The 11,926-nt window shown below is 43.2% G+C and overlaps 1 long non-coding RNA gene across 1 annotated transcript; it reads left to right on the forward strand.

Annotated features, from left to right (window-relative positions):
- The first annotated feature begins 8,643 nt into the window (after positions 1-8,643).
- On the forward strand, positions 8,644-9,384 carry LOC125547700. Its single transcript, XR_007300732.1, has 3 exons — positions 8,644-8,660; positions 8,828-8,917; positions 9,079-9,384. It is a non-coding gene; the product is annotated as an uncharacterized LOC125547700 (long non-coding RNA).
- Positions 9,385-11,926: the final 2,542 nt, after the last annotated feature.

Below are 11,926 nucleotides of genomic sequence, written 5' to 3' on the forward strand. Positions count from 1 at the left end.
CTTTATTATTGCCTCTAGGGCATATTTCCTTCAGTCTCCCACTTGCACTAGAGTCAATAATCTAGTTCACATCGCTATGTGATTAATACCAATAGTTCACATCTTTATGTGATTGGTTCACATCTTCATGTGACTAACACCCAAAGGGTTTGCTAGATTCAACAATCTAGTTCACATCGCTATGTGATTAACACCCAAAGAGTGATCATGTTTTGCTTGTGAGAGAAATTTAGTCAACGGGCCTGCCAAATTCAGATCAGTATGTATTTTGCAAAATTCTATGGCTACAATGCTCTGCACGGAGCTACTCTAGCTAATTACTCCCACTTTCAATATGTATCCAGATTGAGACTTAGAATCATCTGGATCAGTGTCAAAAACTTGCATCGACGTAACCCTTTACGACAAACCTTTTTTGTCACGTCCATAATCGAGAAACATATCCTTATTTCACTAAGGATAATTCTGACCGCTGTCCAGTAATCTACTCCTAGATCACTATTGTACTCCCTTGCCAAATCAGTGCAGGGTATACAATAGATCTGGTACACAGCATGACATACTTTATAGAACCTATGGCCAAGGCATAGGGAATGACTTTCATTCTCTTTCTATCTTCTGCCGTGGTCGGGCTTTGAGTCTTACTCAACTTCACACCTTGTAATGCAAGCAAGAACTCTTTCTTTGACTGCTCCATTTTGAACTAATTCAAAATCTTGTCAGGGTATGTACTCATTGAAAAAACTTATCAAGCGTCTTGATCTATCTCTATAGATTTTGAAGCTCAATATGCAAGCAGCTTCACCGAAGTCTTTCTTTGAAAAAACTCCTTTCAAACACTCCTTTATGCTTTACAGATTAATTCTACATTATTTCTGATCAACAATATGTCATTCACATATACTTATCAGAAATGATGTAGTGCTCCCACTCACTTTCTTGTAAATACAGGCTTCACCGCAAGTCTGTATAAAAGTATATGCTTTGATCAACTCATCAAAGCGTATATTCCAACTCCGAGATGCTTGCACCAGTCCACAGATGGATCGCTGGAGCTTTGCACATTTTGTTAGCACCTTTCGGATTGACAAAACCTTCTAGTTGCATCATATACAACTCTTCTTTAATAAATCCATTAAGGAATGCTGTTTTGTTTATCCATTTGCCAGATTTCATAAAATGCGGCAATTACTAACATGATTCGGACAGACTCAAGCATAGATACGAGTGAGAAGCTCTCATCGTAGTCAACACCTTGAACTTTGTCGAAAACCTTTTGCGACAATTCTAGCTTTGTAGATAGTAACACTACTATCAGCGTCCGTCTTCCTCTTGAAGATCCATTTATTCTCAATTGCTTGCCGATCATCGGGCAAGTCAACCAAAGTCCAAACTTTGTTCTCATACATGGATCATATCTCAGATTTCATGGCCTCAAACCATTTCGCAGAATCTGGGCTCATCATCGCTTCCTCATAGTTCGTAGGTTCGTCATGGTCAAGTAATATGACCTCCAGAACAGGATTACCGTACCACTCTGGTGCGGATCTCACTCTAGTTTACCTACGAGATTCGGTAGTAACTTGATCTGAAGTTACATGATCATCATCATTAGCTTCCTCACTAATTGGTGTAGTAGTCACAAGAACAGATTTTGTGATGAACTACTTTCCAATAAGGGAGAAGGTACAATTACCTTATCAAGTTTTCTACTTTCCTCCCACTCACTTCTTTCGAGAGAAACTCCTTCTCTGGAAAGGATCCATTCTCAGCAACGAATATTTTACCTTCGGATCTGTGATAGAAGGTGTACCCAACATTTTCTTTAGGGTATCCTATGAAGACGCACTTTTCCGATTTGGGTTTGAGCTTATCAGGATGAAACTTTTTCACATAAGCATCACAACCCCAAACTTTAAGAAACGACAACTTTGGTTTCTTGCCAAACCACAGTTCATAAGGTGTCGTCTCAACGGATTTTGATGGTGCCCTATTTAACGTGAATGCTGCTGTCTCTAATGCATAATCCCAAAATGATAGTGGTAGATCGATAAGAGACATCATAGATCGCACTATATCTAATAAAGTACGGTTATGACGTTCTGACACACCATTACACTATGGTTTTCTAGGTGGCGTGAGTAGTGAAACTATTTCACATTTGTTTTAATTGAAGGCCAAACTCGTAACTCAAATATTTTACCTCTGCGATCATATCGTAGAAACTTTTTATTTTCTTGTCATGATGGTTTTCTACTTCACTCTGAAATTCTTTGAACTTTTCAAATGTTTCAGACTTATGTTTCATCAAGTAGATATACCCATATCTGCTCAAATCATCTGTGAAGTTCAGAAAATAACGATACTTGACGTGAGCCTTAACACTCATCGGACCGCATACATCAGTATGTATTATTTCCAATAAGTCAGTTGCTCGCTCCGGAGAATGGAGTCTTAGTCATCTTGCCCATGAGGCATGGTTCGCAAGCATCAAGTGATTCATAATCAAGTGATTCCAAAATCCCATCAGCATGGAGTTTCTTCATGCGCTTTACACCAATATGACCTAAACGGCAGTGCCACAAATAAGTTGCACTATCATTATTAACTTTGCATCTTTTGGTTTCAATATTATGATTATGTGTATCACTACGATCGAGATCCAACGAACTATTTTCATTGGGTGTATGACCATATAAGGTTTTATTCATGTAAACAGAACAACAATTTATTCTCTTACTTAAATGAATAACCGTATTACAATAAACATGATCAAATCATATTCATGCTCAACGCAAACACCAAATAACACTTATTTAGGTTCAACACTAATACCGAAATTATAGGGAGTGTGCGATGATGATCATATCAATCTTGGAACCACTTCCAACACACATCGTCACTTCACCCTTAACTAGTCTCTGTTTATTCTGCAACTCCCGTTTCGAGTTACTAATCTTAGCAACTGAACTAGTATCAAATACTGAGGGGTTGCTATAAACACTAGTAAAGTACACATCAATAACATGTATATCAAATATACTTATGTTCACTTTGCCATCCTTCTTATCCGCCAAATACTTGGGGCAGTTCTGCTTCCAGTGACCAGTCCCTTTGCAGTAGAAGCACTTAGTCTCAGGCTTAGGACCAGACTTGGGCTTCTTCACTTGAGCAGCAACTTGCTTGCTGTTCTTCTTGAAGTTCCCCTTCTTCCCTTTACCCTTCTTCTTGAAACTAGTGGTCTTGTTAACCATCAACACTTGATGTTTTTCTCGATTTCTACCTTCGTCAATTTCCGCATTACGAAGAGCTTGGGAATCATTTCCGTTATCCCTTGCATATCATAGTTCATCACGAAGTTCTACTAACTTGGTGATGGTGATTAGAGAATTCTGTCAATCACTATCTTATCTGGAAGATTAACTCCCACTTGATTCAAGCGATTGTAGTACTCAGACAATCTGGGCACATGCTCAGTAGTTGAGCGATTCTCCTCCATCTTTTAGCTATAGAACTTGTTGGAGACTTCATATCTCTCAACTCGAGTATTTGCTTGAAATATTAACTTCAACTCCTGGAACATCTCATATGCTCCATGACGTTCAAAACGTCTTTGAAGTCCCGATTCTAAGCTGTTAAGCATAGTGCACTAAACTATCAAGTAGTCATCATATTGAGCTAGCCAAACGTTCATAACGTTTGCATCTGCTCCTGCAATAGGCCCGTCACCTAGCGGTGCATCAAGGACATAATTCTTCTGTGCAGCAATGAGGATAAACCTCAAATCACGGATCCAAACCACATCATTGCTACTAACATCTTTCAACACAATTTTCTCTAGGAACATATCAAAATAAACATATGAAAGCAACAACGCGAGCTATTGATCCATAACATAGATATGCTAATACTACCAGGACTAAGTTCATGATAAATTAAAGTTCAATTAATCATATTACTTAAGAACTTCCCACTTAGATAGACATCCCTCTAATCCTCTAAGTGATTACGTGATCCAAATCAACTAAACCATGTCCGATCATCACGTGAGATGGAGTAGTTTCATTGGTGAACATCACTATGTTGATCATATCTACTATATGATTCACGCTCGACCTTTCGGTCTCCGTGTTCCGAGGCCATATCTGTATATGCTTGGCTCGCCAAGTATAACCTGAGTATTCCGCGTGTGCAACTGTTTTGCACCCGTTGTATTTGAATGTAGAGCTTATCACACCCGATCATCACGTGGTGTCTCAGCACGAAGAACTTTCGCAACGGTGCATACTCAGGGAGAACACTTCTTAATAATTAGTGAGAGATCATCTTATAATGCTACCGTCAATCAAAGCAAGATAAGATGCATAAAAGATAAACATCACATGCAATCAATATAAGTGATATGATATGGCCATCATCATCTTGTGCTTGTGATCTCCATCTCCGAAGCACCGTCGTGATCACCATCGTCACCGGCGCGACACCTTGATCTCCATCGTAGCATCGTTGTCGTCTCACCAATCTTATGCTTCCACGACTATCGCTACCGCTTAGTGATAAAGTACAGCATTATAGCGCGATTGCATTGCATATAATAAAGCGACAACCATATGGCTCCTGCCAGTTGCCGATAACTCGGTTACAAAACATGATAATCTCATACAATAAAATTTAGCATCATGTCTTGACCATATCACATCACAACATGCCCTGCAAAAACAAGTTAGACGTCCTCTACTTTGTTGTTGCAAGTTTTACGTGGCTGCTACGGGCTTAAGCAAGAACCAATCTCACCTACGCATCAAAACCACAACGATAGTTTGTCAAGTTGGTGCTGTTTTAACCTTTGCAAGGACCGGGCGTAGCCACACTCGGTTCAACTAAAGTTGGAGAAACTGTCACCCGCAAGCCACCTCTGTGCAAAGCACGTCGGGAGAACCGGTCTCGCGTAAGCGTACGTGTAATGTTGGTCCGGGCCGCTTCGTCCAACAATACCGCCGAACCAAAGTATGACATGCTGGTAAGTAGTATGACTTATATCGCCCACAACTCACTAGTGTTCTACTCGTGCATATAACATCAACATATAAAACCTAGGCTCGGATGCCACTGTTGGGTTTCGTAGTAATTTCAAAAAATTTCCTACGCACACGCAGGATCATGGTGATGCATAGCAACGAGAGGGGAGAGTGTGATCTACGTACCCTTGTAGATCGACAACGGAAGCATTGACACAATGTAGAGGAAGTAGTCGTACGTCTTCACGATCCGACCGATCCAAGCACCGTTACTCCGGCACCTCCGAGTTCTTAGCACACGTACAGCTCGATGACGCTCCCCGGGCTCCGATCCAGCAAAGCTTTGGGGATGAGTTCCGTCAGCACGACGGTGTGGTGACGATGATGATGTTCTACCGACGCAGGGCTTCGCCTAAGCACTTCAACGATATGACCGAGGTGGAATATGGTGGAGGGGGGCACCGCACACGGCTAAGGAATGATCACGAAGATCAACTTGTGTGTCTATGGGGTGCCCCTGCCCCCGTATATAAAGGAGTGGAGGAGGGGAGGGCCGGCCCTCTCTATGGCGCGCCCTAGGGGAGTCCTACTCCCACCGGGAGTAGGATTCCCCTTTTCCTAGTCCAACTAGGAGTCCTTCCATGTATTAGGAGTAGGAGTCAAGGCAAGGGAAAAGAGGAGAGAAGGAAGAAGGGGGCGCAGCCCTTCCCCCTAGTCCAATTCGGACTAGGCCTTGGGGGGGGGGGCGCCCAACCTCTCCTATCTCTTTCCCCTAAAGCCCAATAAGGCCCCATATACCTCCCGGGGGGTTCCGATAACCTCCCGGTGATCCGGTATTGTCCCAATCTCACGGAACCTTTCCGGTGTCCAAATATAGTCGTCCAATATATCGATCTTTTATGTCTCGACCATTTCGAGACTCCTCGTCATGTCCGTGATCACATCCGGGACTCCGAACAACCTTCGGTACATCAAAATATATAAACTCATAATGAAACTGTCATCGTAACGTTAAGCGTGCGGACCCTACGGGTTCGAGAACAATGTAGACATGACCGAGACACGTCTCCGGTCAATAACCAATAGCGGAACCTGGATGCTCATATTGGCTCCCACATATTCTACGAAGATCTTTCATCGGTCAGACCGCATAACAACATACTTTGTTCCCTTTGTCATCGGTAAGTTACTTGCCCGAGATTCGATCGTCCGTATCTCAATACCTAGTTCAATCTCGTCACCAGCAAGTCTCTTTACTCGTTTAGTAATACATCATCTCGCAACTAACTCATTAGTTGCAATGCTTGCAAGGCTTATGTGATGTGCATTACCGAGAGGGCCCAGAGATACCTCTCCGACAATCGGAGTGACAAATCCTAATCTCGAAATACGCCAACCCAACATGTACCTTTGGAGACACTTGTAGAGGTAGCACACAGTTACGTTGTGACGTTTGGTAGCACACAAAGTGTTCCTCCGGAAAACGGGAGTTGCATAATCTCATAGTCATAGGAACATGTATAAGTCATGAAGAAAGCAATAGCAACATACTAAACGATCGGGTGCTAAGCTAATGGAATGGGTCATGTCAATCACATCATTCTACTAATGATGTGATCCCATTAATCAAATGATAACACATGTCTATGGTTAGGAAACATAACCATCTTTGATTAACGAGCTAGTCAAGTAGAGGCACACTAGTGACGTTTAGTTTGTCTATGTATTCACACAAGTATTATGTTTCCGGTTAATACATTCTAGCATGATAATAAACATTTATCATGATATAAGGAAATAAATAATAACGTTATTATTGCCTCTAGGGCATATTTCCTTTAGTTTGGATATCGAAAGTGTTCGGGATGAAATCGGGATTTTACCGGAGTACCGGGAGGTTACCGGAACCCCCGGGACTTAATGGGCCTTGTTGGGCCTAGGTGGAAGAGAGGAGAGGCGGCTAGGGCTGGGCCGCATGCTCCTCCCTCTCCGAATAGGACAAGGAGAGGGGGCGGCGCCCCCCTTCCTTCTTCTCCTCCACTCCTTCCCCCCTCCCAAGTCCTAATCCAACTAGGAAAGGGGGGGGTCCTACTCCCGGTGGGAGTAGGACTCCTTCTGGCGCGCCTCCTCCCTGGCCGGCCGCACCCCCCTTGCTCCTTTATATACGGGGGCAGGGGGCACCCCATAGACACAACAATTGATCGTTTGATCTTTTAGCCGTGTGCGGTGCCCCCCTCCATCATAGTCCACCTCGATATTACTGTAGCGGTGCTTAGGCGAAGCCCTGCGTTGGTAGAACATCAACATCGTCACCACGCCGTCGTGCTGACAAAGCTCTCCCTCAACACTCGGCTTGATCGGAGTTCGAGGGACGTCATCGGGCTGAACGTGTGCTGAACTCGGAGGTGCCGTACGTTCGGATACTGAACTGATGATATGGACACACAAAGGGAGCAACAAGCACACTATTAAACAGGCACTCAGGCCGCCGAGTTAGTTTTGGGCAAGCACACTATTACCGACAGGAAACACTGACATGGTAGCATTGTTCTCCTGGCCCGTGGCGTCCACGCTAGTGTGTCGCGTGAACTCCTCAGGCGTCATGTGTGTGCCATGGCAAGCACACACGAATCTTCACTTCGTTTCTGTCTGAAGAAAAATAAAATCTCATTCTACCTATATTCTTCATTTGCACAAGATAATTTTTCATTTTATAGGAAATGAGGTTTCATTTTAGTAATTATAGGGAAACAACTCATGCGATACGCCCCGCCTCGTGCGCCTCTGAGCATTTTTCAGCATGCGAGGAAAGTGAACATGGCCAAAATGTTTATTTCAAATGGACAATGTGGATTGTGGAGTAAGATTGCTTATCGCGTGCTACTGACTGGATATCGAACATGTCGATGTTGAGTCGGATTGTCCCCAGGACCCAGGTGATTAACAACATCAAGGATGACTCTGGTGGTGGGCCGGCCCATGTAGATTTCGCATTATTTCCCCTGGTTGAATTAAAAAAACAAAAAATCACAAAAGGCGAAGAAATACGTGAATTCAAAAAAGTTCGTGGATTTTGAAAAAAGATCATGAATTTGAAAAACAGTTGACACGGAAACCATCATTGGGTGTCGTTTACACAGCCGCCGACACAGAGCTCACTCAAGGCAGGGCGCCGTCGACACGGAACCCGTTCAAGAAAGGACGTTGTCTATTCCACGACGGAACTCGCCCAAGGCGAGATATCGTCTACACTAGCGCCGACACGAAGCTCACGCTAGGCAGGGCGTCGTCTACACCATCGCTGACATAGAACCTATCCAAGGCGGGGTGACGTCTAGGTTGTCGCCGACATGATCCATCGTTTGGGTGTCATTTACATCCGCTCTCCTCTTCACTTCACCACCACAACACCATCGGCTACACTAAGCATACCGAGAAGAAGAGATCCGAGTGTACCAGCTTAATTGGAGATGGTATGCAACATCAACCCATGGAAGCAAATAATCAAGAGCCAAAGTTACAAAGAGGCCTCAACTATTCTAATATGTTATTTCAGATCTAAATTATATAGAAGACAACACTGGAGGCGCGGATGTCACCGTTGGCATTCTTGCAAAGATGGACAAAGTGACTCTTCTGCAGGTTACAGAACGATCATAAACTTTGATTGCTCCAAATTTCAGGGTCTCCCTAGCCCATGCCTCAGCTGCAACACAAACTTTCTAATGCAACACATTTCTTATGTGCTTAGTTTGCTGCATTACATCATTCATTCACAGCAACACTAATGCTCAAATGGCGATTTTCAGATGGACGTGAAACTACCAATGGACACATTTGAGACTGTGATGGACCTTGCAAGTGAAGGGTGCAAAGCGATCGCAACCTACATCCGAGAGGTTAAGAACCGTTCCTTGTTCTCGGCCGCCCTTGCTCAATTACATCTCCAGACTTGTTGTCCTACCGTTGGACACACTGAAACCTTATTGTTGTGTACAACATTGATTTCCCATTGTATGGAACCTGAATGTCGATTGGTTGTGCTGTGATGCTGAAGCAGGTGCTATTGGAGAACACGAAGCAGCTGGAGTGTCAGCGAGGCTAGTTAAACCTAGCAGGTGGAGGCCATTGAACGAGAGCGTGTAGCACTTGAAGGCGGATCTTTTGTGTAACATAGATTGATGGCTTATCTGCCTAGCACAGACACTGAACCTGTCAAAGATAGCTGGACCATCATTTCCCCTCCTAACGTAAATGTTGTGGCGCACAGGAGATGACATCTTGATTATGTGAAACTTTGATGTTGAACTTGGTATCCATGTTGTACTTTTGAAAATGTTTTAACATGGTGCAAATTTAACTTAAATAGCAGACGGAGTATAGTACATACATACCCAGCTTGACATGTTGTGAAAGCATTTCTACTTCTTTTATGATGGATGATGAAAAAAAAATTTGACTGAAAAACTCTTATAGAAGAAAGCATATGTATGCTGCTATCATTCTGCCTGCATCATCACCAAATGGCAACGCAGCTCCATCACACCATTTTGCTGGCTGCAGTCAAATACTCCCTCCGTTTTTTATTTACTCCCCATATTAGCTTTGATTGAAGTCAAACTTTATAAGGTTTGTAGAAAACAATATGAATATTTACAATAACAAATTTGTATGATGTGAAAATATATGCAATGATGAATCCGATGGTATTGATTTGGTAGTTAATATACTATTTTTCTACAAACTTGTTGAAAGTATACAAAGTTTGACTTTAGACAAACCTAATATACGGAGTAAATAAAAACAGAGAGAGTATTATTCTTTCTTGAAGACACAAAAGGAGCTATAATAAATACATCAGTTTCGTTCACAACAATGGAGCCAAAGTTACAACATGACACACGTCTACATAATTTATATCAATAGGGTTTGAATCAACAGAGGAACAATATACTGAACTGATGATATGGACACAAAGGGAACAGCAAGCACACTATTAAACCGGCACGCAGGCCGCCAAGTTAGTGTTGGGTAAGCACACTATTACCGACAGGAAACGATGACATGGTAGCATTGTTCTCCTGGCCCGTGGCATCCACGCTAGTGTGTCGCGTGAACTCCTCAGGCGTCATGTGTGTGCCATGGCAAGCACGCACGATCATCACTTCGTTTCTGTCCGAAGAAAAAGAAAATCTTATTCTACCTATATTCTTCATCTGCACAACATATTATTTTTTATTTTATAGGAAATGAGGTTACATTTTACTAATTATAGGTAAACAACTCATGCGATACGCCCCGCCTCGTGCGCCTCTGAGCATTTTTCAGCATGCAATGAAAGTGAACATGGCCAAAATGTTTATTTCAAATGGACAATGTGGATTGCGGAGTATGATTGCTTATCGCGTGCTACTGACTGGATATTGAACATGTCGATGTTGAGTCGGATTGTCCCCAGGACCCAGGTGATTAACAATATGAAGGATGACTCTGGTGGTGGGCCGGCCCATGTAGATTTCACATTTTATTTCCCCTGGTTGAATTAAAAAAAACAAAAAATCACAAAAGGCGAAGAAATACGTGAATTCAAAAAAGTTCATGGATTTTGAAAAAAGATCATGAATTTGGAAAAAAGTTGACACGGAAACCATCATTGGGTGTCGTTTACACAGCCGCCGACACGGAGCTCACTCAAGGCAGGGCGCTGTCGACACGGAACCCGTTCAAGAAAGGACATTGTCTATTCCACGACGGAACTCGCCCAAGGCGAGATATCGTCTACACTAGCGCCGACACGAAGCTCACGCTAGGCAGGGCGTCGTCTACACCATCGCTGACATAGAGCCTATCCAAGGCGGGGTGACGTCTAGGTTGTCGCCGACATGATCCATCGTTTGGGTGTCATTTACATCCGCTCTCCTCTTCACTTCACCACCACAACACCATCGGCTACACTAAGCATACTGAGAAGAATAGATCCAATTGTACCAGCTTAATTGGAGATGGTATGCAACTTCAACCCATGGACGCGAATAATCAAGAGCCAAAGTGACAAAGAGGCCTCAACCATTCTAGTATGTTATTTCAGATCTGAATTATATAGAAGAAAACGCTGGAGGCGCGGATGTCACCATTGGCATTCTTGCAAAGATGGCCAAAGTGACTCTTCTGCAGGTTACAGAACGATCATAAACTTTGATTGCTCCAAATTTCAGGGTCTCCCTAGCCCACGCCTCATCTGCAACACAAACTTTCTGATGCAACACATTTCTTATGTGCTTAGTTTGCTGCATGACATCATTCATTCACAGCAACACTAATGCTCGAATGGCGATTTTCAGATGGACGCGAAACTACCAATGGACACATTTGAGACTATGATGGACCTTGCAAGTGAAGGGTGCAAAGCGATCGCAACCTACATCCGAGAGGTTAAGAACCGTTCCTTGTTCTCGGCCGCCCTTGCTCAATTACATCTCCAGACTTGTCGTCCTACCATTGGACGCACTGAAACCTTATTGTTGTGTACAGCATTGATTTCCCATTGTATGGAACCTGAATGCCGATTGGTTGTGCTGTGATGCTGAAGCAGGTGCTATTGGAGAACACGAAGCAGCTGGAGTGTCAGCGAGGCTAGTTAAACCTAGCAGGTGGAGGCCATTGAACGAGAGCGTGTAGCACTTGAAGGCGGATCTTTTGTGTAACATAGATTGATGGCTTATCTGCCTAGCACAGACACTGAACCTGTCAAAGATAGCTGGACCATCATTTCCCCTCCTAACGTAAATGTTGTGGTGCACAGGAGATGACATCTTGATTATGTGAAACTTTGATGTTGAACTTGGTATCCATGTTGTACTTTTGAAAATGTTTTAACATGGTGCAAATTTAACTTAAATAGCAGACGG

Source organism: Triticum urartu, chromosome 3 (genome assembly GCF_003073215.2).
Source record: "Triticum urartu cultivar G1812 chromosome 3, Tu2.1, whole genome shotgun sequence".
Taxonomy (NCBI): domain Eukaryota; kingdom Viridiplantae; phylum Streptophyta; class Magnoliopsida; order Poales; family Poaceae; genus Triticum; species Triticum urartu.